General features: G+C 32.8%; 2 long non-coding RNA genes across 23 annotated transcripts; one reads left to right on the top strand and one right to left on the bottom strand.

Moving 5' to 3' along the window:
* Nucleotides 1–3,061: 3,061 nt before the first annotated feature.
* LOC145797205 (uncharacterized) lies at nt 3,062–11,760 on the bottom strand. 3 transcript variants are annotated; one of them, XR_014338451.1, is made up of 4 exons: nt 10,182–11,760; nt 10,021–10,071; nt 7,533–7,612; nt 3,062–6,600 (listed from the first exon to the last, which is right to left on the bottom strand). It is a non-coding gene; the product is annotated as an uncharacterized LOC145797205 (long non-coding RNA). The 3 variants fall into 3 exon arrangements; XR_014338450.1 differs by having other exon boundaries at nt 3,066–6,600; nt 8,379–10,071; XR_014338449.1 differs by having other exon boundaries at nt 3,063–6,600; nt 7,533–10,071.
* A 2,251-nt stretch (nt 11,761–14,011) lies between these two features.
* LOC114318400 (uncharacterized) lies at nt 14,012–24,191 on the top strand. 20 transcript variants are annotated; one of them, XR_014338443.1, is made up of 12 exons: nt 14,012–14,350; nt 14,475–14,597; nt 15,931–15,999; nt 16,962–17,211; nt 18,305–18,359; nt 21,257–21,337; nt 21,674–21,742; nt 21,850–21,957; nt 22,896–22,970; nt 23,054–23,273; nt 23,581–23,688; nt 23,941–24,191. It is a non-coding gene; the product is annotated as an uncharacterized LOC114318400 (long non-coding RNA). The 20 variants fall into 20 exon arrangements; XR_014338441.1 differs by having other exon boundaries at nt 18,305–21,106; XR_014338432.1 differs by adding an exon at nt 15,689–15,778 and having other exon boundaries at nt 16,962–17,009; nt 17,105–17,211; nt 18,305–21,742.
* Nucleotides 24,192–26,410: the final 2,219 nt, after the last annotated feature.

Genomic DNA, 26,410 nt, shown 5'->3' with positions numbered 1-26,410 from the left:
CCCCCCCCCCCCCCCCAAAAAAAAATAAAAATAAAAATATAAATAAATAAATAAATAAATAAATAAAATAAAAAATAAAAACCAGCTCTAATGTCTGAGATAAAATTCAAGTTTGATAACTTGTCAATTTGATAAATAAATAAAAAAATTACTCTTCCTCAATCTGAAAGAATTTGAGATAATTTTTTGAACATCTTTAAATTAAATTAAAATGTAATAATAGAAATGAGAAGGATTAGAGATGCTTAGACTAAAAGTATGATCACTCATTACAATTGACATTCATTCTAATTAACCAAATCGATTTCAAATAATATTGGTTGTCACAGGCTTCTGGGTATTTTGATCATAAAAGGTGAGGTTGGGGTCTTTCATTATCAAAACAAAAAAAAAAATTATAACAAAAAATCAAGCAACACAATACGCGAAATCAATTGCTTATTTTTTGAGAACATGACTGAACAAGGTTTGGAATAGATGAAAATTTAAAATTGCAAACAAAACAGATCACATAAGAAATTTCAAGAAACTAATTGTATCAAACGTATACTGCGTCTCAATACATGATACTTCGAATTCCATGCTTGTGGAACTTGACAATTTGTTGAGGAATGGGCAGAACTTGAGGAAGAAGCATAAAGAAACCCAATACAGAGCCTCTAGTTCACCTCTGCAACTTGTACTTTTTCTCAATTTCTCTTACTATGTTCTCTCTCTATATTGTTGAATATGTTGAGTGTTGTTCTTGAAAGTGTAAAAGGTGCAGCAGAGAGGGTATGTAAATGAATAGGTAGGTAAATGAATAGGCCCACTTAATTTTAATTATAAAATATATAAAAGAGTTTCTGTTAACTTGATGGAGTTGAGTTTTGTTTAAATATTAGACCACGTGGCGAGCTGAGACGCATGGGACAGGAAGCCGGAACAGCAAATGGGTACAGGGGATCCACAGCACCAAAAAGAAATTTAAAGTTAGGCACTATTTATAGCACACCTAAGCAATAATCCTTGTCGCTTAAATAAATTTTCAGTGTGATCATCCTTCTGAGTGACTAATATTAGGCAGCCAAGAAAATAAATCAAGTTCTTGAGTTTTCAAGCTTTTGTTCATCTACAATTTCTGTATATCAACCTAGATCTGATGATTCTAAATGTCAACTCTTCCAAATCAACCACCACTCAAGAGACATTATCAGTAGAAAGTCCCACCATTGAAACCCTTTCAAGCCCCCACGAGCCATGTTATGAACCAATGTATGTACACAAAAAAATTACAGCAGCTGACGTTGATTTGACGATTGATTTGGAGAAAGGCAAATATACGGTCACAAAGAATTTCGTGCCTCCGACGACCTAGAAGTTGATAGTCAATCCATTTCCACACAAAACTCCAATGAGTCCTCATACCCATCAATCCCAAATAATGGAATGGCTCAATCAATGGACCCTGAATTGTATAGGACGACAATAATTGGGGACATTGATCGTTTCATTCGAGCATTGGAAGATAGAGAAAATTGCCTTGTGACCCAAGTAAGCCCCCAAGGAAACACAGTTCTTCACATTGCTGTGAACTTAGGCCATGATCGATTGATGCAGCTGGTGATCTGTTTTGTTGGTTTGGTCTGTCCCTTTCGTTGGTTCCTCACCAACTTGAGGGTGCTAACAAATGATAGGATAGGCTATTTGGTGCCAACCTCGTTGGGATGACTTAGCTCATTGTGATGCTCCTGCACTCCCCCTCTTTTTCTCTTTATTGGTGTAATTTGTTTTGTACCTTGTACTACATTTTTACATCAATGAAGTCTCTTTATTTGCCGTTCAAAAAAAAAAAAAAGAACTCTAAAGGCAACCTTTCGTTCCATTTAGCTGCGAGTACTGGACATCTATCCACAATCAAGTCGTTGGCTTCTTCTCTAGGACAGAATGAATTCATGGACTTGTTGAAGGAACAAAATAAAGATATGAATACTGCGTTGCACGTTGCGTTGAAAAAGCATCACAAAGAAGTGGCTTTTTTCTTGATCGAGGCTGATCTTGAAGTGTCACTTTATCTAAATAGTGAAGGGAAGTCACCCTTGTATATGGCTGCAGAAGCTGGGTGGGCAGATCTTGTTAAGCTTATGATGGGAAATAAACTGGTTGCGATTGGAAGTAACTATGTAAATGATAGGATCAATGGCAAGTCACTTGTGCATGCTGCCATTACCGGAAAGAGTAGAGGTATTTTTTTTATTTTTGGTTGAGTTGCCGGTTTTATGTTACAGACAAATTTATCCCCTATTGTAGACAAGAGCGACCTTATGTCCAGTCCTTTATTAGGATTTGACGATCCTGTTTGAGCTAGTGAGCCCATCATAGGTCTTACTTAAATGATTTAATCTATTAATTTTTTAAGTTTCTATGTATATAGTCCATAGATTATTTATTAAAACAATCAGATTCATTTTATAACCACTTAATTTAATCATAGTTTTCTAAGTAGACTGGTGACAAGTCACTACAAGAATTAACACTTTTGGCAACAAAAAAATTGGTCACTAAAAATCTATTTTTGGTCGGCAAAAGTTATCCGCGACCAATTTTTTGGTCGCTACTTTGGTCGCCAATTGAGGGTCGGCAAAAGTAATTCGCGACCAAAATTTTGGTTGGTCGGCAAAAGTTGGATTTGCCGACTAAATTTTTGGTCGCTAATTATTAATTACCGCGACTACTTTATTTTGTCGCTAAAACACTTTGGTCGCGAAAAGATACCTTTTGCCAACCAAATTTCTTCGTCGCCAATTGACACATTTCGCAACCAAAATTAGTTTGGTCGCCAATTGTGACATTTCGCGACCAAAAATTTTGGTCGCTAATTGTGACATTCTGCGACCAAAATTAGTTTGGTCGCCAATTGTGACATTTCGCGACCAAAAATTTTGGTTGCCAATTGTGACATTCTGCGACCAAAATTAGTTTTGTCGCCAATTGTGACATTTCACAACCAAAAATTTTGGTCGGTAATTGTGACATTTCACGTCCAAAAATTTTGGTCGCCAATTATGACATTCCGCGACCAAAATTAGTTTGGTCGCCAATTGTCACATTCTGCGGCCAACATCCAACAAAATAAACCTGTAATTTATAATAATCCATCCAATTTATTCAATATAATCTGTAATTTGCAAAAATCATTCAAACCAACAAATAAATTGAATCATCAACATTCAACAAAATACATATAACAACCATTTCTGAACCTGTTTAATTAAAGTCAGCAACTATTATAAGTTTACATCCACAAATAATTTCAAACTACATATTTCATCTAGCATAAAAATTTAAAGCATAACACGTACTTGTTATTATGTTTTAAATTTTTATCCATGTACATCAACCCAAAAATATAACTACTAGTCTACCAAATATTTTCTATACACATCCATCCAAAAATATAACTAGTAGTGTATCCAAAAATATAACTACTAGTCTACCCTAATATTTTCCATATACATCTATACAAAAATATATAATCCTTCAAAAAAAGCAAAAAGTGCCAATTTGTCCTGTACAATTTAGCTTTGTGCACGAGGTCATCCATTTGTACCAAAAAAAAAAAAAAGAAATAATGTCAGGTAAAATTAGACAAATAATGAAAAATGTCCATGAAAAGGTCACATTAGCAAATTATATTACTATCATTATCAAATTGTAAATAAAACAATAGCATTCTTATGTCTATAGAATAAATTGAAACCTCCACCATTCCAAATCCAATATAGTGCCACACAGCAGAAACCAACATGGCAACTGAAATTGATCCATATTGTCAATAACTCCTATGCCCTTCAATGAACCTTTCATGTGAATTAAATTTCAATCCAGAACCAACCATAATCAGTACCCCAGCGGTGTGTGCTGCTATGTGATAAAACAGCTTTTCAGAAGCCTTTTGATGAAACCCGTATTGCCAAGGCTTCTGAAGGCTCCTAATATGTCATGTTGTGATGAAACGAGTGTTACACTGCTGCCACAGTGTTACACAAACATTCATGCAGACCACCAAAGTAAAAGAAAGAAGAAAAAAGAAGTATCTATCTTTTGTTAATCTATATATCAAGATTGATATATAATGAATGCATGGATGATGAACATGTTTCATTACATGGCAATATCGGTTCAGAGGCAAAGGGAGATGCCCATGACTGAATATCGGATAAGGGGTGTGGCACTTGACTACCCAGAATATAATTCGATTGACTAACCCAACCAATTCACTCCTCAAATGGGAGGTAGGCAGTCTACTTTTAAAACGGATCTTTTTATACTTGGAAAAAAGTTAAGTTTGTGACTATTGGGTAGTTTTATTTCTAATCGTTTTTATTTAGAGGTAAGTATTAGAAAAAGCAAATACTAATATATGATATTATATTTATCATGCATGTATTGATCAGTGATATAAAAAAATGTTCAAAACAAAAAATAATTTATAGCAGCTCTCTAATAAATTTTATACATCGATGATTAATATAAATACAAACTATAAATTGGTGTTGATAGTCACCACCATATATAGTTGACTATTAATTTGTATTCTATCTTCTATAACGCCGCCATTTGACATCACCAACTGAAGATCATATTCCATCAAAATAAATACAAACACTAAAATTGACATTCAATAGAATGTATGGTGTTCTCAGTACTATATTATCTTTAATAAGGCCCACAAACCATGATGATCATTTGTAATGTATTTTTGGGAGAGTTTCTAATGTATAGCATTAGAAATTTAGAAATTTCACAATATTTAAAAATCAAGAAGACTTGGAAATTTCTATACAGAAAGTGTGCACTTTTGCAATTTCTGAAACATTGTAATTTATTAAGTTTCTCAATTTGAGAAATTCGCAAAATTCGACATTTTCTCGAACAAAACTTGTGAAAATTTCTAATTTCACAATATAGACCACCAATTTACTCCAAAAACAAGCATCCAGACAAATCAGGATGATTGACAGATCAGAAAAAAGCCAGACAGATCTGGAGCACACACTGAAGCCAGACAGATCATGCAGACCATCCAGACCGATCAGCAGAGGATCTTTCTGAAGCCATACAGATCATGCAGACCACCATATTGACAAATAATCCTTGCACAAGAAATAACAACCATATTGAAAACAAAAATGATCAAATATGATCCCCAAGCTAAGCATGTGAAAAACAAATAGCATGAATAGTTATGTACCATATCAGGACTCCTCCCACAAGCACAACAAACAGGTAAAGCTGACAAGAAACAGTGACAATACATCTATGTAGAAACTTGAGAAATGATAGACAAAGCATTCAATATTAATGCTTATGTTTTTCATTTGGTGGAGGTCAATTGGGTCGTTCTGTCCTCTTGTGAGTTTATGTTTTGTATTGATTTTAGAGGAGGATTGGGATCAAATAGAAGGGCTTGGGTTCTATGAAGATATGTGGCTTGTGCAGTCTTTGGGGTATTATGCTTGAAAGGAGTGATAAAGTTTTTTAGGAGAATGTAGAAGATTAGGATAGAATTTGGGAGCAGTTGTGTTTTTAAGGCTCTTTAAAGAGATTCCACATTTTTTAATTTCTAGGATTTGGAATGGTATTTGTAGAGCATGAGAACCTTTGTTTTTGGTTTTTTGGTTTGTTTTTCTTACTTTTCTTCCCTTTTTGATTTTGGTGGACTTCTTGTCCTCCTTCGTATTTCAATTTTTTAAATGATTATCGAATTTTCTTTGTTTCCTTAAAAAGTTTCAATAGTAACAGGTTTACCATTGGCAACGCCAATAGCATGCTTCCTTTCCTCGCCTGAACAACCTTACAAACATTGTACACGCTGCACAAACGCAAAACACCATATAAAGTAAAATCAAGCTGATAATCACCTAGAAACAGTTAAGAAGTCATGAATGTGAGCTTTGGCATGAGCAAAAAAATGTCATAAAACTCAAGACCAAAATAATCCTGCTCATATGAAGCCTGTCATGTGTAATAGGATATGCTATTTAGAAAAGAAAAAAGAAAAAATATATATATAACGTGTAAGATATAATCTTTGATGTAATTATGTGCAACCAATTAGCTAAATATTTCAAGAACAGCTGAGTAATATGGACATGTATTCAGCCCACATCCGACAAACACAAGAAGAATAGCATCCTTGATGGTAATGACGCCAAGGACGCTGCAATGTGATTATAATTCTTACCAGCAATTTCAAATCAGCAACTCAAACCCTATTCTACAACATCAATCTATGACTTTGGGAATGTACAGCCCATTCACATGTAACATGGAACAGTACTCTACAAAGACTACATGGTGGCATCAAGAAAGTCAAAAGTTTTTTTTTTTTTCTCAGGGTATCAAAGTAAATCGCTACAGATACAAACAAATAAAGTAAGTTGGCTAGGTAAGAGCAATAAACACAGGATCAACAACATAGGCACAAAAGACTTTGCTACAAGTTATTTGTGTCATACAAATCTGTTTCTAGATATACATAGGTCATACCATTTATCAACGGAACCCAGCTCAGAAATGGCAGAGACTTCCCAAAAGGTTGAGCCCACCAATCAGCACCTGAAAAAGAATGGAATAATGTTATTACAGTATAATATCGCCTAAAAAAAAGAATGGTATTTTCCTTCCTAAGTTAAACTCCCCATCCAAAGACCAACTAATGGAAAGAAAATCCAACACAATAGTCACAGAAAAGAAGTAAATAATGTTTCTTTTCTCTTTCCCAAAACCAAAAGGTAAAAATGAAGTATGTCTCTATGGGAAACAGTTTGTCATATATAGAAAGATCACAAAAACATTTTCATTCTATTGGTTTTTCCAATGTAGCTGAGCAAATGAGGTTTAAAAGCAACATATATCTAACTAATTCTAGAATAGAATTGTATATGCAAATCAAGCAGCCATAGTACAGGTAAAATGTGAAAGCATATATATATACACCTTTATCTACACACATAGGCAAAGAGTTGTCTAATCATATCAAATTTTAAATTTTCAAATCTATTTAGAAATCAGAATCTGAAATAGCGCGAAGCAGGTCAGGGCTAATAAAATAGATGAAAAAGAGCAGGGCCCGATTGGCATTTAGCAGAACTTCTAAATATTCCCATAGTCCGTGACCAACGCACAATATTTCACCTGAATGTTGCCTCCAGCACGTGTAACTCACTAAGCATGAGATGTTTGAGAAGCAAAGGATGTTACTTCCTTTCATATAAGGCTCAGCCCTCCATTTTTTGTCCCTGGTGCGGTGTGGGATAAAAAATTGCAGAAATATGTTTACCACATTACAAAATGAAAACTCTATACCCAAGCTGAAGCCATTTACCTTATCTAAGTTTGTCCTATAACTGAAATCACTAGTCCCACATCACAAAACTAATAAAACTAAGAGCCATATATAAGTTCCATTTACAAAAAAGTAGCCCTAAGCAACAGATTGCATGGCTTCAATGACTGCAGATCAAACTTTTGATGTCTGGTGAAATTACCTTGAAATTTGGTGAACTTGCCAATTACCATCCCTATGTATGGGCTTGGAAAAAGTTTCTCCACAAACTACAATCATTTGCTGCACATTGCAAAAGTATTAAAACTAAGAAACATGTATAAATTCCACTCTCATGTAAGTTTCACTCTCAGAGATGGGAATTTTTTACAATCATTTGCTGGGAATAAGTTTCTCCAGCAACTACAATCATTTGCTGCACATTGCAAAAGTATTTACATAGAGCCAATCAGTTTATTAAAAACCATTAAAGTCTGGCAGGTTACCAGTAGATAGGTTCAAATTGCATTTTTATATATAGGCACCAAAATAATATCAGCGAGAGAGAGGACAACCTTTTTCATATTATTGAAAAGATACTTAGATCCATGCATCAAAAAAATAAAAATAAAAATTTCATAACAGAAATTTTGTTTAAACTCCATTGTATGAAAGTAAATCACATAACGCTCATGCCTTATGCTATTGAATTGCTACTTTCTACTAAAGACAATAAGAATGGTATTTTCCTTCCTAAGTTAAAACCTTCAAGGATACTTAGCACATCACAATTAATCGTGTAGAACTGTACAATTTCTGTCTGCACCAAGTACAAATGACAGCAAAGACCAAAGAGCAATCATTATAGGTGTCATACCATCACATTGAGGAGAAGGAAATTTTTTTAAAAAGAAAAAAGGGCACAAGGAAATAAATGAGATAACACTAATGAAACCCAAAAGATATAATTCATCAAGCCATCCAAGACAAGCAAGTATGAACATAAACTGCAAGCACATAGCAGGACAGAAGCATATGATAACACTGCTTGTGGGAAATTTAAGCAGACCTAATATAAGAAGAGAAGCAACCCATGTGCAAAAAGGACCCATCTAGGAGGAATTGAATCAAGGCGAGGTGAATATATCTGCAACACTTACATGTGAAAATAATGAAAGGGACACTTATCAAAGAAAATCGTCAGTCAAGATATTTTGCAACTACTTTAAAACTCAAACACAGTAAATAAACCAAACCAAACCAAGCCTAAGTCCCATCAAATGGGGTCGGCTACATGAATCCTTCGTCTCCACGTGGCCCTATCGAAGGCCATTTCATTAGACAAACACAGTAAATGATAATAAAAAAAAAAAACATAATCTTTTCTATCAGATAAGAGCCAGGGATTTAGATGAAAATTAGCTCGGCGGCGAAAGTGCCCATTTTCCAAACACATACTTTCTAAAAATTACACATTATTTATTTTACAGATATTAAGATTTAGGATGTTAATTCAGTTGTAATCTGCATTTAGTTCAATTGTCACTGTTCCATGGCCCATATTCAGCACTACATCCAAGAGATGAATGTTATAGAACATTTTGCGACTTTTTCAGGACATTTGATCCTTCAAAAAAATTTCAATTGTGTGTAAGTTCACATTCAAAACAGTCTCATAGTGAATGTATTGAATTTTCCACTACCAAAATATAATCAAAGTATGAACTAGAACTAAACTGATTTTTTTCCCTTGTTGATCTTCCACTAAACTAAATTATAAAATTCAAATCTGAAACTAATGTGTCAAGAACATGTGATGAAATTTTCCGTCATCAGGCAAACATTTAATTCAAAATAATCTAATCACACAGACATCCATGTATCAATCATGATGAAGAAACACAATCCAAATAAGAAAATTGTCGAAAAGAACAACTTTAAAAGCACTATAAGAATTTTCCAAGTATAAGCTTAGCATTAGAAAGATAAACAAATATAGTCTTATGCATTTCTTGCGGTCCAGCGCAGGACGAACACAAACCTTGTTCAATTGAGTAAAGAATTCTTTATTTATTTTTCTTTCGTTCAACTGAGTAAAATTTAGTTTTTGATTTCTGAGCTACCAATGAAATTTCAATCAGAATTAAATGTGCCACAAAGAAATGAGGAAAGCTGTAAAGAACAAATGAAAGGTCAAGTGGAAAGGCATGATTGTCTACACTGGAGCCCAAAATATGACTCCATCTAGAACTGAATGGTGAAAGTAAGAATTTATAGCTGATCCATATTTAATAATTAAGATTTTCCTAAATTGGGTAGAGATGAGTTTGTTTCTCTGATAAATCCTTCTTTTTATTTTCTTTCTATTTTATTTTTAAAATGACCTTTAGTACCTCATTTCCTCTTACCCAATAACAAGAAGGATATTAAATTAGTCTTCACCAAATCTTGGGGATACAAACCGCTGAAAACTTACGATTAAGAGAAACAACATGTTTGCAATACAATAGATTTGAATTAATATTATGATGTTCTCATCAAACAAAGTGGCACGTATCAAGAAAGGGGAAAAAAAAGGAAAACAAAACTAGAGAGAAGGAGAAAAATATGAAAAGAAGTATGCAAACCATGATAAAGATGTCATTAATCAATAAACTTTAAAATGCAGTACAGAGAAGCAAATGCATAGTAAGAGAAGGTAAATAACTCACATAGCTATGCAATGTAGATATGACCAAGAACATGAATCCCATAAGGGTAATCTGGAGGGGAAAAAAAGGTGGCACAACCTATGAGTAAAGCAGTAAAAAGCATAATAAATTGAACTTTACATATCAAGAAAATATGAGATGGTTAGCAAAGAGTGTTTTACCATATTTGGTGTGGAAAAGCACCCCGCCCCAAAAAAAATGAAAAGAAAAAGAAGAAAGAAGAGCAGTTAGTTACTTTCAGTGAAAGCTTGCAAGGTTTGCTCTAACAAACATTAACAATTAAAGGAAAGGAAGTCATTTATTCTCCACTTGTTTGATATTTTCAATTAACCATTTTTCACAGAGTTTACACCCCACCTCACAATACAATATCCCAACATAGCATAGAACAACATAAAAGAGTTTCAGTTCTACCCAAGGACCACAACTGAAACACCAAAAACTCAATTCAAAAGAATCTTTAAGTAACAACTAAATAATTACCATAAAATAAATAAATAAAAAGAAACAAGATCCATTCATTTTACTATAACAATGTAGAACACTAATATTGCACACCCAAAATTTATATCCAGAATTTTACCCAAAAACATTAAAATCCAGATTCATTCCATGCATGGACCCTACAATACACCAACTAAATCTCAAACACAATTTTCCTTTTTGGGGAGATTTCTTGACAAAAAATTTGGGTGAGTAGATTTCTCAAATGTAAAATAAGGAGAAAACCAAACTTACACAGAATTGGAAAGCACCTACATTGTCCAAGAAGTAAAAACTCAAAATCTGAAACAACCCTAATTTGCAATAGCCCATAAAAAAATCAAAAGGGGAACACCCTTCAGATGGCAGATATTGACCAAAAATTTAAAACCTTGGTGAAGAACATTCATCTTTTCAGAACATAAAATAAGAGAAAAAAGAACAAACGAAAGCAAGAAACAGTACCCAAATAAAAAATTAGCTGAATTCAAACTATCTGAACAAAGAAATCATACAAAAATACATAGAAATGACAAAGGACTCAACCTGAAAAACAAACAATACTTGGAAAACAGAACCTACGCCCAAAATCTAAGAATGACCCGCTTGGTTGCTGAGAAAACGTGTGTAATCAAAGAAACAGAGTTTGAATCTTAAATCTTTGGTCTAAGAGAATCTTATTTCTCTTCAATTTCTAAATTTATCAGCAATGAAGGATATAGGAAGTTATGAAATATACATAAAGAAAGAGAAATACAAAATAAATAAATAAAAAGAAATCCAGACAATCCAGCGCAGTGGTAGGGAACCAGACACTAAAAATTCAAACTTTATTTTCTCAGTTTTCCTCAATTCACTCACAAGCTTAAAAAGCAACGAAAAATACATTATCAGATTTAAAATCTAAACTCTCTGCTTCTATTTTCCTAAATTTTCTTAGCAACCAAACAGACATATGCCAAAATACACATAAACAAAGCTCACCTGCACGTAGCAGCAATGGCGGCCAATCCAAATAATGGAAATCAAAGAGAAAACGTGAGATACAGAGATATAAACAGAGATTTCCTATTATAAGTTGAAAAAAATACCTAGATGAATCAGAAATGGAGAAGACGAAACAGAAATGGCGAAGATGGACGGAGGCGCAGATGGTGGAGAGACAACGACGGCGGACGGCAAGGTCGACGGTAAGGTGAGGTGATTGGCGCAACTGAGCTTTGATCAAATTCGACTAAGGTGTGTGAAAGAGGCGTGTATTTCTGATTTAGATGTGTTTGAATTAGTAAATTATCCCCTACCAACCTATTGGTCGGCTAATGGCCGTGTGCGAATTTAGATACCAAAACGACGTCGTTTTGGTATCAGCGACCAAATTATGTTGGTCGCTGAAAGATCAAACAGCTTCCGCCCAGATTTTATTATCCCGCCCAGATTTTTGGCGACAAAAATTGTAATTTGGTCGCAAAAAATTACTTATTTGCAACAAAAAAATTTTGGTCGGTAATAGACAAATTTTTTAGCTACCATATTTTAATTTGGTCGGCAAATGACATTTTTTTGCGACCAAACTTTTTTTGGTCGGCAAAAGTGGTCGCCAAATGTGTAAATTCTTGTAGTGAGTCACTCTTTTAGACAAATGGAATTATTAAGTGTAGACATACTAATTGAGACTTTCACAATCATTTATTTACTTTACTTTATTAGGTTTTGCTTCAGTACTTCTCAGTCCAATTTCTTGTAATATTTTGTTGTCTATCTTGTTATTTAAATAGATTCATCACATAGGAAAATGCTAATCGTCTTATTTCCTCATTTCATGCTTTTAACTTGATATTCAATGAAAAATCATGGTAGAAAGTGTTTTTCTTTCACTACAACAAAAGTAATCTATGGTGACGAAAAGTAGTGAAGAAAATAAATTTTGCCACTAAATAAGAACAATCCGTGACGAATTATTAAATTTTGTCACGTATAATAAAAAATAAAAATAATGGGTGACGAAATTTGTTTTCGTCAACAAATACTTCTTTTTAGGTGAGGAAAAATTAAGTTTTGTCACCGAAGGTTTTCCCGTTAATTTTTTTTTTTGTTGGCGCCAAAATTTGAGACTTTTGGTGAGAAATTTTTTTTGTCACCAATTATAAAATTATTAGTGAAGAATATATTTTTGTCACCAATAATTATGTATATATATTTTTTGAGAAACTTGATTTTAAATATTTTAAGACCATTTGGTGAGAAATATATTTTTGTCACTAATCATTTTTAATATTTTGAGACTTTTTAGTGAAGAAATTATTTTGTCACCAATTTTGGAGGAAAAATTTTGACATATTGGGTGGTAATGGAAAAAATAGACAACTAACTTTTTTCCCCTTTTTATTTTTGTTTATCAATTTCTCTCTCTCTCTCTCTCTCTTTCAAAACAAAACACAAGTTAATTAACTCTCTAAACCTATGGTGACGAAAAGTAATGAAGAAAATATTTTGTCACTAAATAAGAATAATTCGTGACGAATTATAAAATTTTGTCACATATAATAAAAAGTAAAAATAATAGGTGACGAAATTTATTTTCGTCAATAAATACTTATTTTTAGGTGAGGAAAAATTAAATTTCATCACTAAAGATTTTTCCTCTAATTTTTTTTGGGTGGCGCCATATTTTGAGACTTTTAGTGAGAAAAAAATTTGTCACCAATTATAAAATTATTAGTGAGGAATATATTTTTGTCACCAATAATTTTAAATATTTTTTTAAAAAATTATATTTAAATATTTTAAAACTATTTAATGAGAAATATATTTTTATCGTCAATAATTTTAATATTTTCAAATTTTTAATGACAAAATTATTTTATCACCAACCAATCTTAAACGGAAACTTTGAGATTTAGCGATAATGAAAAAAAGGAACCCTACTAATTCTCCCCCACCCTTTTTTTCCTTTTTTTTGGTGCTCCAATTTTCCTCTCATCCCTCTCTTGCAAAACACACAAAGGTTTGGCCTCTCTCTCTCTCTCTCTCTCTTTCTCCACTACAACAAAACTGAGTTTTTACGGCTCCACATTAATGACATACAGTAAATGCAAGGCGTAATTTCTCATTTTTACGATTTATTTTTTTTGCATGTCGTAAATAATTTTTCAATTACGGCGTGTCTATTGCGTAGGCCGTAAATGCTAATGCTGAAAATTTTTTTACGGCTTGCAATGTTAGTCGTAAATAATAAAACTTTCTAGGACGTGCATATGACATGTCGTTAATATATAAATTATACACGACACGCGTACACCAGCCGTTAAAAATATTAAATATTTCACGGCGCATAAAAGTCAATCATTAAAAATATTATACTTTTTACGACACACAAAAAATCACCATTAAAAAATAAACTTTCCATGACACACATATACTAGTCATTAAAAATATTTTACTTTTCACGACATACAACTTCTATCATAAATAATATAACCAAAATAATAGTAGGCGCCAAAACAAAATGCTCACGCCAAATACTGAAATGAAATACTCTTGAAATTGGGCATAGTTCTCCCCGCCCCTCTCTCTCTCTCTCTGCAAATGCTAAAAACTTAACTAGTGATCTGCAGAAGCTCCTCTACCACACCCTTCCATTTCAAACCCTAAATCATATTCTCACCAATTTCTCTCTCTCTCTCTCTCCCCTCCAATTTCTCTCTCTAGAACCCACAACGGCCATGGCTCTTCTCTCACCAAATTCATCGATCTAGAGCTGCCATGGAGACTAGCAAAAGGCGAGAGCGGGTTTTTAGAGACTTCCATTACCTTTTACCCGTTCCGAACTCGCTCAACACTCACCATGGTTAACCCTCTTCCTATTCCCTTCTTCAGATCTAATTTCTATGTACTCTTTTGCTATTTTCTTGTTGGGTTTTTCATTTTTTGGAGAAAAAATTGTGTTTTTGACTTTGGGTTTTTTGTGTTAGATGGATCGGTATCAGAGGGTAGAGAAACCGAGGCCAGAGACGCCGATTAACGAGAATGAGATTGGTATAACCACTCAGGGGAGGATGAGGAACTAAATTATTTATGCTATCACTCTGTTTCAGGTCTCTCTCTCTCTCTCTCTCTCTCTCTCTCTTTCATTGAAAAATTAGGGTTTTGATTGTGCAAATCAAAAATTACAATTGTGTTTTAGGTTGTGAATTTTTATTTATTTATTTATTTATTTTCTTGAATGTGAGTTGGGGAAAATGTTTGAATCTGAATTAAAAAAATTAAAACCTGAATGTGAAATTAGGTTCTTGGTGAAGGAAAATATTTTTTTTGAATTTTTCCATCTTGTTATTGCTTTTCTCTGCATCCAAATTGAAGGGTTATGGTTGTTTTGATGTTTGATAATTGTTTTGGGTCCATCTTCTTCTTTTTCTTCTTTTTTTTTTTTTTTTTTTTAAATGAAACAATGGAAAGCTTGAAATTGGTAAGTTTTTGATGTAGATCTGTTGATTGTTTTGTTTTTTCCCATCTTCTGCTTATCCATCCAATTTCTTGACATAAACAATAGTTTGTCCTACTTGAAGTCTGAATTACGAAAATTAAAGGCCTGCCTTAGACATTTTAAAAAAATTTATTACTATCTTGAATTAAGATCAGTATTTCTGGTGTGAATGCCCTCTCACTTAATATAGAAACTCAAGTTGGTTTGATTAAGTTAATTTCCAATTGGCTTTGTTCTTCTCAATATGGAAGGAAGATATTAAAGTTCATCACATTTTTGTGCCCTGTTGACCATTCTCCATATTCAATTTCTTCCTTATCATTTTCTTATGTTAAAGTATGTGAATTACTACATGGGTTAACCTTTACCTGTTCTATGCTTAATGACCTGGCATGGCTTACATTCTGGATGAAATCGTATTTATCTAAATCAATGATTATCTTATCAACATTTATCTTTATTTTCTTCCAAATAATGATTGGTCTGCTTTCTTTTCAATAGAATCTCATTCACTTTGATCTTTTGTTTTTCAATCTCACTATTTTCAATTTTTTCAATCTATGTTTGTATATTGGTAGAACATAATTTTATGTATTTCTAATGAATATAGATAATTAGACTACGTTATTCCTTTTTGTCTTCAATTAAGAACATTTGAATCCTTAATTTTTTTTTCTTAAAAAAATGTGATGTTGGCTGTAGGCATTCGGCTCAGGATAAGTGGGTTTGTGTTTGCTTCCTTGGAGCTTCGGTTTTGGGCATCGTATTGAGGCCAGACTTTAGCTAGGACAAGTTAGATTCAGTTGATGCTTATTCATTTTACTCCCTGAATCTGATGTGAAAACTTTGTTTATTTTCAATTTCAACATCCTTTGGATAGTTTACACGACATAGATATTTACTTCATATTCTAATAGTGTCCATTATCATGGCTGGAATTACAGTGTTTGGCATGATTTACTATAGAAGGGCATTAATGTTACAGAGTTTCCTGGAAAGAAGATCTCTGGGAGGTATTTTGTTTTGTGAATTCTTATCAGTCCTAAGTACTATTTGAAGTGAAGGCATACATATTCTTTCTCATCTATTTCTTGTATCAACATAGGATGATTATTCTCAAGAAAAAGTCCTAACAACATAAGGTTTTCAGTCTTCCTTTGAAGCACAAGCACAAGCTGACTTAAAGTTCACTTATGTTATTTCTTACCAAATTAACTTTTAATCTTATATGAACTTACTTGTTTCTTTTTTACCTCGGCGCCTTTGTGTTCACAGACTATAACAGAATTCTTGGTGTGAATTAAAATAGTCTTATATTTGATCTTGTAGCTCAAAGGTTTTTAACACTGAAATTTTGAGGCTTACTGGGCTAGTGGCTCCATAGTGTTAGGGGGAATGTGATGTCAATGCCATGCGCTCGGGCTTCTCATCTGAAGTGCCTCTGTCTTGAATATTCTAGTACAGGAAAAATGAATTTTTTTTTTGTATATAATTCTAGAAACAATATATCTATATAACAAAGCAGAACAAATTTTGAAAATATGTTAGACACAACTGTCCTACTAGGACATTTCAATGGCTAAGATTTATTTACTTATTTAGATAGATGGCTGAGATGACTCCCTTAATTTTATATCAATCCTAAATATATATCTTCCCGCGCAACGAGTCAGCCTCCTCCTTCCCCACGTCTCCCTTCTATTCTATCTTTATCTCTCTCTTCTCACCTTCCCGCTTGCGCACGTCTCTCATGCCTTCTATCTTTATCCCTCTCCCTTCTCTATTCTCATCAATTTGTTCTTGTGACACTCCTCTTCATCACAAGGTATTCCTGTCCTCCTCCATCTCTCTGTTGTATTTTTTGAATGATCAAGAACAGATTGTAGAATAGATTAAATAGGATCAGATTGTACAAACTGATTTGCAGAAACTGATTCAATTCCATTTTAATCTTTTTACTCTTTTTATTGAACAGTGTTCATAGTTCTGATTATAGTTCAGAGGTTGCGATTTCAGAGGTCAGGTATGGCAATCTCTATCACAACTGTTCTTCTCACCCTTTAGAATCAGAATCACAATAGTTCTGAATCTTTTTATTTTCATCATTTGAAATTTCAGAGATTGCGATCATAGTTCTGATTCATAGTTCTGATCAGAGGTTGCGATCATAGTTCTGATTCATAGTTCTGATCATAGTTCACAGGTTGCGATTTCATAGTTCTGAGGTATTCTAATCTTCTTTTTCAGTCCAGGGCTTCACACCCATTAAGTGTTTGTTTGAATGGGTCTGAGAGGTTGTTCTATTTTTGAAGCTGTCCATTTCATGGTTATCTTTTGGGTCATAGTTGCTGTCAATTTTCTTTTCTATTCAATGGGGATTGGTTGATGGAAAAAGAGTTCTAATTCAATTTTCTGGGTAAATTTAGTTCAGTATAGGGATTTACATTTTTATGGACTATATTAGTTAATGTGAATCTCTTACAAAATTCTTTGGAGTTAGTTGATTGAATTTAAGGTTTGGGATCCATTTTTAAAGCTGTCCATTTCATGGGTATCTTTTGGGTCATAGTTGCTGTGAATTTTCTTTTCTATTCAATAGGGATTGGTTGATGGAAAAAGAGTTCTAATTCAATTTTCTGGATTGAGTTCAGTATAGGGATTTACATTTTTATGGACTATATTAGTTAATGTGAATCTCTTACAGAATTCTTTGGAGTTAGTTGATTGAATGTAAGGTTTGGGATGAAATTCTTGCTTATCTATCATAGTTGCTGTGAATTTTCTTTTCTATTCAATGGGGATTGGTTGATGGAAAGAGAGTTCTAATTCAATTTTCTGGGTAAATTGAGTTCAGCAGAATTCTTTGGAGTTAGTTGATTGAATTTAAGGTTTGGGATGAAATTCTTGCTTATCTATCATAGTTGCTGTGAATCTTCTTTTCTATTCAATGGGGATTGGTTGATGGAAAGAGAGTTCTAATTCAATTTTCTGGGTAAATTGAGTTCAGTATAGGGATTTACATTTTTATGGACTATATTAGTTAATCTGAATCTCTTACAGAATTCTTTGGAGTTAGTTGATTGAATTTATGGTTTGGGATGAAATTCTTGCTTATCTATTTGTGTCTGGACATCGATCAATGAAACAGTGACAATAATTGGGACTACTGATATTGTTAGTTTATGTGAATATGATTTTGGATTCGACCTAGGACCCAATAATAGGTCGAGCAGATGCAGATGTCTCAATATTTTTTGTACAATGTTGATGCATATAAAAATTAAATACAGTTTTTTTGTTTTTAATCTTTGGATGCAGAAGGTAGGAGCCGGTGGACATGAATTGGGGGATCACTGTGTGGTTTTCTCAAATGGTGATATTAGTGTTTGGTTTTCTTATTTTATTAATAACTAAATAACCCTAAATTTATTGCTTATTATTGTTGTTGCAGTTTTGTTTAGCATTAGGATATGGGTTCATTTCTATTAGTGAAAAAGTACATCAATCCACTATCTCTTTCTTGGAACAGAATTGCTGAGAGTATTTTTTTTTATTTTTTTATATACCATTTAGCATATGAAGCATGAGTTTAATATGCAATAGAAAGTTGAAGTGATGAATATAATCAACGCACCATTATGCATCAGCAATTGAAATTATGGTGCATCTTCACTTTTCCAAGTCCTTGATGCTGAAAATTTTATTTGCTGCCAATCTACCGGATCACTATGTGGTTTTCTCAAATGGTGATATTAGTGTTTGGTTTTCTTATAATTCTTGCTTATCTATCATAGTTGTTGTTGAGATTTTGTTTTCTTGAATAATAAAAGAATTATTTATTTTTTTTACTAACAAAAAAATTGGCTTGACCGAACAAAATGGAACTTTAGTTTTGAAGTTGATCCAGGGCATGATTGTTGCTCACATGTAGGAGGGGATACAAATTATGGTGTGGTTCTTTGCCATTAGTTAATCTTGATAGTTCATTTGGCTTTTGAAGTCGTGCTATTGCAAATTTATATCATTCCTTGGTAGTGTTTAAGAACTTCTTGGTTCTACATCTGCTCATTTTTTAAACATCTGCTCAAAAATTACTGCACTCCATGTAATATCCATTTTTATAAAACATGTTTAAAGCATCTTTATAATGAGCATCTGTTTATAAAAATATGTTTAAAATTACATATTTGTTTATACACATCTGTTTATAAAAATATGTTTAATTTTCTCTTGAATTAATAATTTGGATAAATAATAACTGAGATCAAGCAGATGATGGCTAACTGAACTAGGATCTGCTATTGAGATAACAATGATTTCAAACTTCAGTAGTATTTGAAAGCAACCAAACAACCGACATCTCTATTTGTTTCTGCATCCATAAAGAATGATTCATTGCGACAAATTGTTGTTGATACTAAAAGGATGAACCATGCTACTTTTCATAGAAACTTAATGAGGCATTCACCACATGTCAAACACAATCACCTATTACCTTTGCCTCTGCCAACAGAGTGGTAGGTGTAAATTTTAATCCCAATTCACGTTAGTATGTCCTAAATATTAAAAAAATAATAATAATTGTATGCCATATACATTTAGAGTTTCCTATTTGTTCTGTCTCGAGTAAACTTTGCTCCATTTGTTTTGATGGAAAATATTTTTGTGGAAATTAACATTTTTATGGCCAAGGAAAAACAAACTTACCTGGACGAAAATAATTGGAGTTACCTGCCTAAGGCAAGTTAGAAGCTCTTTTCTGGCTTTCTGTCAGGGAAACTTCAACATGTACTGGCTCATGCATTGCATGGGTAGGCTAGATTAGGCTCAATACTCTGTAGAAGCACTGAGTACTACTATGGCGCTGTTTGGGAACAAATTTTTTGGGTTTTTTGTTTGTTTTTTTTCACTAAAAGACAAATTGGTTACAAAATCAAAAAAAACAAATAGCTTATTTTTCGAAATTACATCTATTTATAAAAATATGTTTAAAACAAATAGCTTATTTCTGTTCAAAATTACATCTGTTTATAAAAATATGTTTAAAGCATCTTTATAATGAGCATCTGTTTATAACATCTATTTTTGAGATGATAAGTAATATCTCAAAGCATCTTTATAAAACATACTAGCGTATGCCCGTGCCTAAAGGCACGGTTTAAATAATTTTAAGATTAAAATACAGTTATAATTTATATATATCATGTTGAAATTTATAAAGTTTGTGTTATTTTTTGATAAAGATACTGAAAAAATATATTGAAATATTTTTCTTCTTAAAGAATTGAGTGCATCGTTGTATGGATGGTATGCTGTGTTGTTGTAACTTTCTTACTATTGGCTGATACAAATGTACCAGGAGTGTTGCCTGTTTAAGTTGTAGTGAATTAATAGTTGGACTGTAAATTATTTTAGCAATTTAATTCAGTCCAACCAAACCATGTTGTCCTTTTCAGATTTATATGTGCTGAATGCATACTAATATGCAGTGTGATCTATTTCAACCATGAGATTAAACATGCTCATTTATTCAAACCATTCATGAAATTTTCATAAACCCTTATAACTAACATTATTCACACCGTGCCTTCAGGCACGGGCATATGCTAGTATATGCACAATTCAACAAGCCTTTGTGTCAGTTATTTAGGGTCTACTACTTGCATTTATTGTTCTTCTCTATTATTCATGTCTCACCAATCCCAGTGAAGTGTGTTCCACAATTCCTAATGCCTCCTATAATTATTCTCCTAATAGGCCCCTATATCATCTTATTTGTCAATCAAGGATAAACTAATTGTTGTGTTCTCCTAATAGGTCCCTATATCATCTTATTTGTCAATCAAGGATAAACTAATTGTTGACATCTATTTTAACTACTTAATATGATAGTAGTAATCATAAGTAGTACATTGAATGTTCTCCATTTGAACTCTTCCAATTTGATGACAAGCAAAATTCTATGTACAAGTTTTGTTACTATTTAAAGTTTTTCTTTTACCTATTTATTTTGAAGGTAAAGTAATCTATGCTGTGAAATGGATGATGAGACTGAAGAACAAATGAGGAATGATAAGTCCAATGTCATAAGAACTTGAACTCGTCTTCCTACAATTCCTAGTAAATTTTCTAGAGTCCGTGGTCCTTGAAAAGCTTGAGTGGGAGGCACTTTGTTTACTTCTAGATGTGCCTAGTGGGATTAATTCCATTCTCGGTAATCAATTGAATACCTTTGCCTGATGGTGACAGCTTTTTCAACTAATTTTTCAGGAAAGAGGAAGTGGGGATATATTGGAAGAAAGGAAGAAAACCTTTGTCTTTTAAGCAATCAGTATTGTGATAATGGCAAAGGTCTATTTTCTTTTCCTTTTCTTTTTTCTCAGTGTACTTCTTGTCCCCCTCTTCTTGTACTTGATCCTCTTTTCTTCTTCTTTTTTCTTTTTTTTCCCCTTTTTAATGAAATTTTCTTTGTTTACAATCAAAAAACGATCCAAAAAAGAAAAGAAAAAAAAAGTCTATATTATATAAAGGGATGGGAAAATGTGGGGAGAAGGGAATAAAATGAAGTTGGCATGTAGTTGCATTACATCAAGGTATTCAGCTTGCTGCATAGTTTAGTTTATGATTTTTGTGAAAGAACTCAACTTCTTTTCAAAGGTTTGTCCATTTTGCATTAATGGCTAGCAGGTGATCACCATGAGAAATATCTATTTCGGCATTAGCAGGTTGCAAATGCAAATGTCTTTGGGGTTCCAAGTAATTTCTTAAGCATTCTCTAGATGCTTGAACTAATTAATTATTTGCTTTTTGTTTTTCATTAAGCCATTACTCAGAGAAGCATAGTGTTTTCTCTTTTATTTCAGATGAGAGGTGTTTGACGAATTTCCAATTCAGAACAGTGACAAATTGAGTATACTTTAGAGACAGTGACTAAGGAAGCTTCAGCGAAATGGAGATAATTCTCTAGGAAGGTAAGCTTCATCGGTTAAAAATATATATATATATATATCACTACTAGAAAAATAACTTTTTGCCTCTATTTTTTTACGAATGATTATTTATCGCTTCACCTTCCAATTCTCACCTCTCTCTCTATATATATAAATATATATATAGCATTGTTCTCACATGCTTGCTTGATTTCACCTTCCTTAATTCCATATAATTTGGTGAAACTGCAAGCGCTGCAGCAGTTTGTAGCACAGGGAGCTTGTTTCTAGAATCAGATTCCATATCTGTAACAGTATCTGTAATTCAGGTCTGAGAAAGGTCAAATATCAATGATGATAAACTATGCATGTTTAAATGTATTGCTCATCTGTTAACATTATTGATCTAACAACTATAAGCAGTGATCTCTATTTATAGAAAAGTATTCATGTTAAACATTAGGTTGGGCATTACATTTTATCTCTCATATATTTTTCATTTTGTGAAATCTTTGTGTGAAATTAATTGATTCTGTTAATTTGTTAAATATTTGATGTTGGGAACTGCCATATGTGTCCTTGTTACAATATCTATAAGGGAACACATTGTTTCCATAGTTGTGTGAAAGAATGACTTAGTTATTTTGCATCAAGGTATGTACTTTAAGAACTTGGTGAAGTTCAGGTGTAAATGGAAGTTGACTGAGTGGATAACTTGTAGCTAATCTTTCGTAACAAATTACTGGTGTGGAAATTATTAAATTGGGGTGTGATTACCATACCTGAGTGACTGACTGCAATAATTATTCACTATGATTCTGATGATAATTTTTAGTTCTTTCATCACTGCCTCTGAATTTATGTGCTATTAATTGGGTGGATAGGACCAAGTGATGAGTTTGGTGCTATGTTGGTTTAATATTTAGTTTTATTGACTATCAAATAATTTCAAGTTTTGTTTGTCCACCTCACCTTTTCAGATAATCTTGGAGAAGATTGCCCTATCTTTGAAAACCTATTTCAGTTCTGTCAAATTTATGCTGGTGGAACTATAGGTAAATTATGATCAAATGGTATTGTAATGTAAACTTGAGTGGCATTAAGTTTTCCTTGACTAGGGATTGAAGTTTTTTGGCAGATGCTGCGCGTAGATTGAACAATCGGCTTTGTGACATTGCCATAAATTGGGCTGGTGGACTACATCATGCCAAGAAGTGCGAGGCATCTGGTTTTTGTTACATCAATGACTTGGTTTTGGGGATTTTGGAGCTTCTAAAATACCATCCACGTGTTCTATACATTGGTATAGATGTGCAGCATGGTGATGGTGTTAAAGCAGCATTCTATTTTACAGACAGGTAATGACAACTCTCTCTCTCACACGCACACACATTGCGCGTGAATGTGTTCTAGAAGGGGGAGGGGGTTGAATATGGAAACCTAAGTTTTTAGGCGCTATTTCAATCTTTCTTCCTAACTTACCTTTCCTGTCTTGCATTGAGCCTATTTCAACTTTTTATGTGCTTATGTTGAATTTGATATGCAACTTTTTCACTCACAAGTTAAGTGTTTGGTTGGGTAGAACAAGTTGTTTTCTTCGATTTATTTCCCAAACCCAAGCTATGCAAAATTTTAAATTTATTATTTCTTCAATTCAAATTATAGACCAATTATTGCTTGCTGAATCTGTTAACCCACAATCATAAGAGCATCAAGAAAGAAGCCTGTTGAACAATCTCAAACATTACTGCTGGAAACAAGGAACAGATACAGGTAAGCATTTAAATATTTGTAACTGAAATACTCAAAGTTAACTACTAGAAATACTCAATTGACTACTTGAATTTATATCTATTTTTTATACCAACAAGTTGATGATCATGACTTTATTTTATATGAATTTATTATTATTAATTTTTTTAATATGGCTCTGGCCTTCATTGTATGGAAAAAAAAAAAAATTCTCTAGCCATTTAGATGTAATTGATAATATATTAATGTTTTCTTTGTCTATTTTCTTTGCAGATTGGTTTTTGATGACGTTTGGAAGTATACTTGCAAATGAAGATCAACTGTTGAATTTTGTTTCGTGAACTGATACTTAGTTGTAGTTGCAAATCAAGATTGAGTGTTGATTTTTTTTTTTGTGGATTTCACGTTAGTTCATTTTGGGATTTGCTTTGGTGGTTTTTTTGTTGTACTTAATGGTTTATATTATTAAAGTTGTTTGATGGATATATTTTGATTTATAATATAAATTGTTTATTGATTTTTTTTGTGGAGTGATGTATAATAGCTAGTGATTTCTTAGTACAATTAAAAGGCTATTGGGATATGAGCAAGGATATTTGTAAAATAATAATTGAAATTGAAATATAAAATATGGAACAGGTTTAGTGACGAATTTGTTTCGTCATTTGTACTTGTTATTATGACAAAGTGATTATTCGTTATTAATAAACATTTTTTTTGACAAAATTTGTTACAGCGTATATATAGAAGTTTTCATTGATTTTGTTGTTTGGTGACGAAATATATTTCGTCATGTATATAAATATATTTGCGACGAAATATATTTCGTCACCCATATATGACTTTTGGAGACGAGAAATTTCGTCACCTTTACATCTTATTGTGACGAAATTATTTCCTCATCAATGATCAACATTTGTGACAAATTTATTCGTCAACTAAAATTATAAATATGGTATTGAATAATTATTTGGTGACGAAAATGAGAATTTTTGGCGACAAAATCTTGTTTTATTGGTGACAAAAAATTTCGTCACTGAATTAATTTCATTGGTGAGGAAATTATTTTTCGTCATGTTGGTTTTTAGTGACAAACATTCAATGACGAAACTAGTGACGAAAATATTTCGTCACAAATATCTATAGTGACGAAATTAGCTCTTTTGAGACAAAAAAATTTCGTCATTTAAGACCCAACTTGTTTTGTAATACTTGACTTTATCTTCTAGCATACATGTATATATTTCTTTGGTTGTTTAATTCTTTTTTCTTAAATTTTTATTTGTTTTTCCTTCGTATTCATCTTCTTCATAATTCCAGAAGTTCTTGATATAATACTGAGCAAGAACTCAATTCTCATCCATTCAATTGATGAAGAAGGAAGGAGTGCTTTATCCCATTCAGCATGCATTGGTTATTATAATGGGGTTTCCTACTTACTAGACAAATTCATTCGGGGCACATACCAAAGGGATCAAAATGGCTTCTTTCCCATTCACATGGCGGCTAGCAGGGGCCATGTTGAGATCATTCAAGAGGTTCTCCAACGTTGTCCAGATTCAAGCGAATTGCTCAACAAACAAGGTCAAAATATCGTTCATGTGGCAGCAAAGAATGGGAAAGACAATATGTTATTATGTGCTCAGAGCATCTCCAACGGTAGTAGACATTTTACCTATTTAAATATTACTATATAGTATACATTTTATTTTGTCTATCAACTGTTTCATGTTTCTACTCCAGCCATGTTCTTTATTTTAGCTATTCATCCAAATACTATTAACTTTATAGAATGCCACGTCAACAACAAAGATGGAGGAAAATAATCCTAATGATTAAATACATTTTGCCTAACCTTGAAGGCTAGCTACATGTAGCTAGTAAATGTGAGCTGAACCAAAATGTCTAATCATATGCCTAGTGCATTAGAGTTGAAAAAAGTAAGTTACATTAGACATTTTGACTAACAAGCATTATATGCTTAATGGGTTGGAGATGCTCTCAAAACGCCTGAGCTTGAAAAGCTAATTAATGAAAGAGATGAGAAAGGAAATACGCCATTACATTTGGCTGCAATGCATTGGCGACCTAAAGATTGTGAACTCGCTTACGTGGGACAAGAGAGTTCAGTTAGAGTTAGTGAATGATGCAGGCTTAACCGCTTTAGATGCTGCTGAGAAGTACATTGGAACTACACCACCATTCCGAAAGGTATGTCTTAAATTTATTTATTTATTTATTTTCCTTTTAAAGTTTCATAAATAAATACCTTCTAATGGATGTCAGTTTATATATGTTATGTATTGTTGAATGAGTTCTGTCTCGTATTTGAGAAATTTTAATGACTTTTCCTCTTTCCTTTTTTCAACAATGTTACATATTCCCAAAAAAAACGTAACCCCCACAATCCTTACTTATCTACAATTGGTCCACGAAGGAAAGAAAAAAAAATAAAAATAAAAATACATGATTGGTCCACATCATTCTAAGGGTTATGGGGGTCCCCAACTTTGGGGATCCAAAGCATTTTTGTTCTTTTTTTATGATTGAGAACTCAATCTAGATAGAATATTTTAACCTAACTAGGTGCGTAAACTTGGGGTTTAAAGGCCAATCCCTAAGCCAACCTCCTAAGCTTATGAATAGGACAAATGGTCAGGAGTCAAACTTTAGTCCAATTAATAATAACGGTTGAAAATTGAGCAGAAATCAAGTATAAAATAATTCATTCAATAGAAAATGA

Source organism: Camellia sinensis, chromosome 8, assembly GCF_055761805.1.
Source record: "Camellia sinensis isolate YWXY chromosome 8, ASM5576180v1, whole genome shotgun sequence".
Classification (NCBI taxonomy): domain Eukaryota; kingdom Viridiplantae; phylum Streptophyta; class Magnoliopsida; order Ericales; family Theaceae; genus Camellia; species Camellia sinensis.
This window is presented reverse-complemented; position numbering and strand designations above follow the sequence as displayed.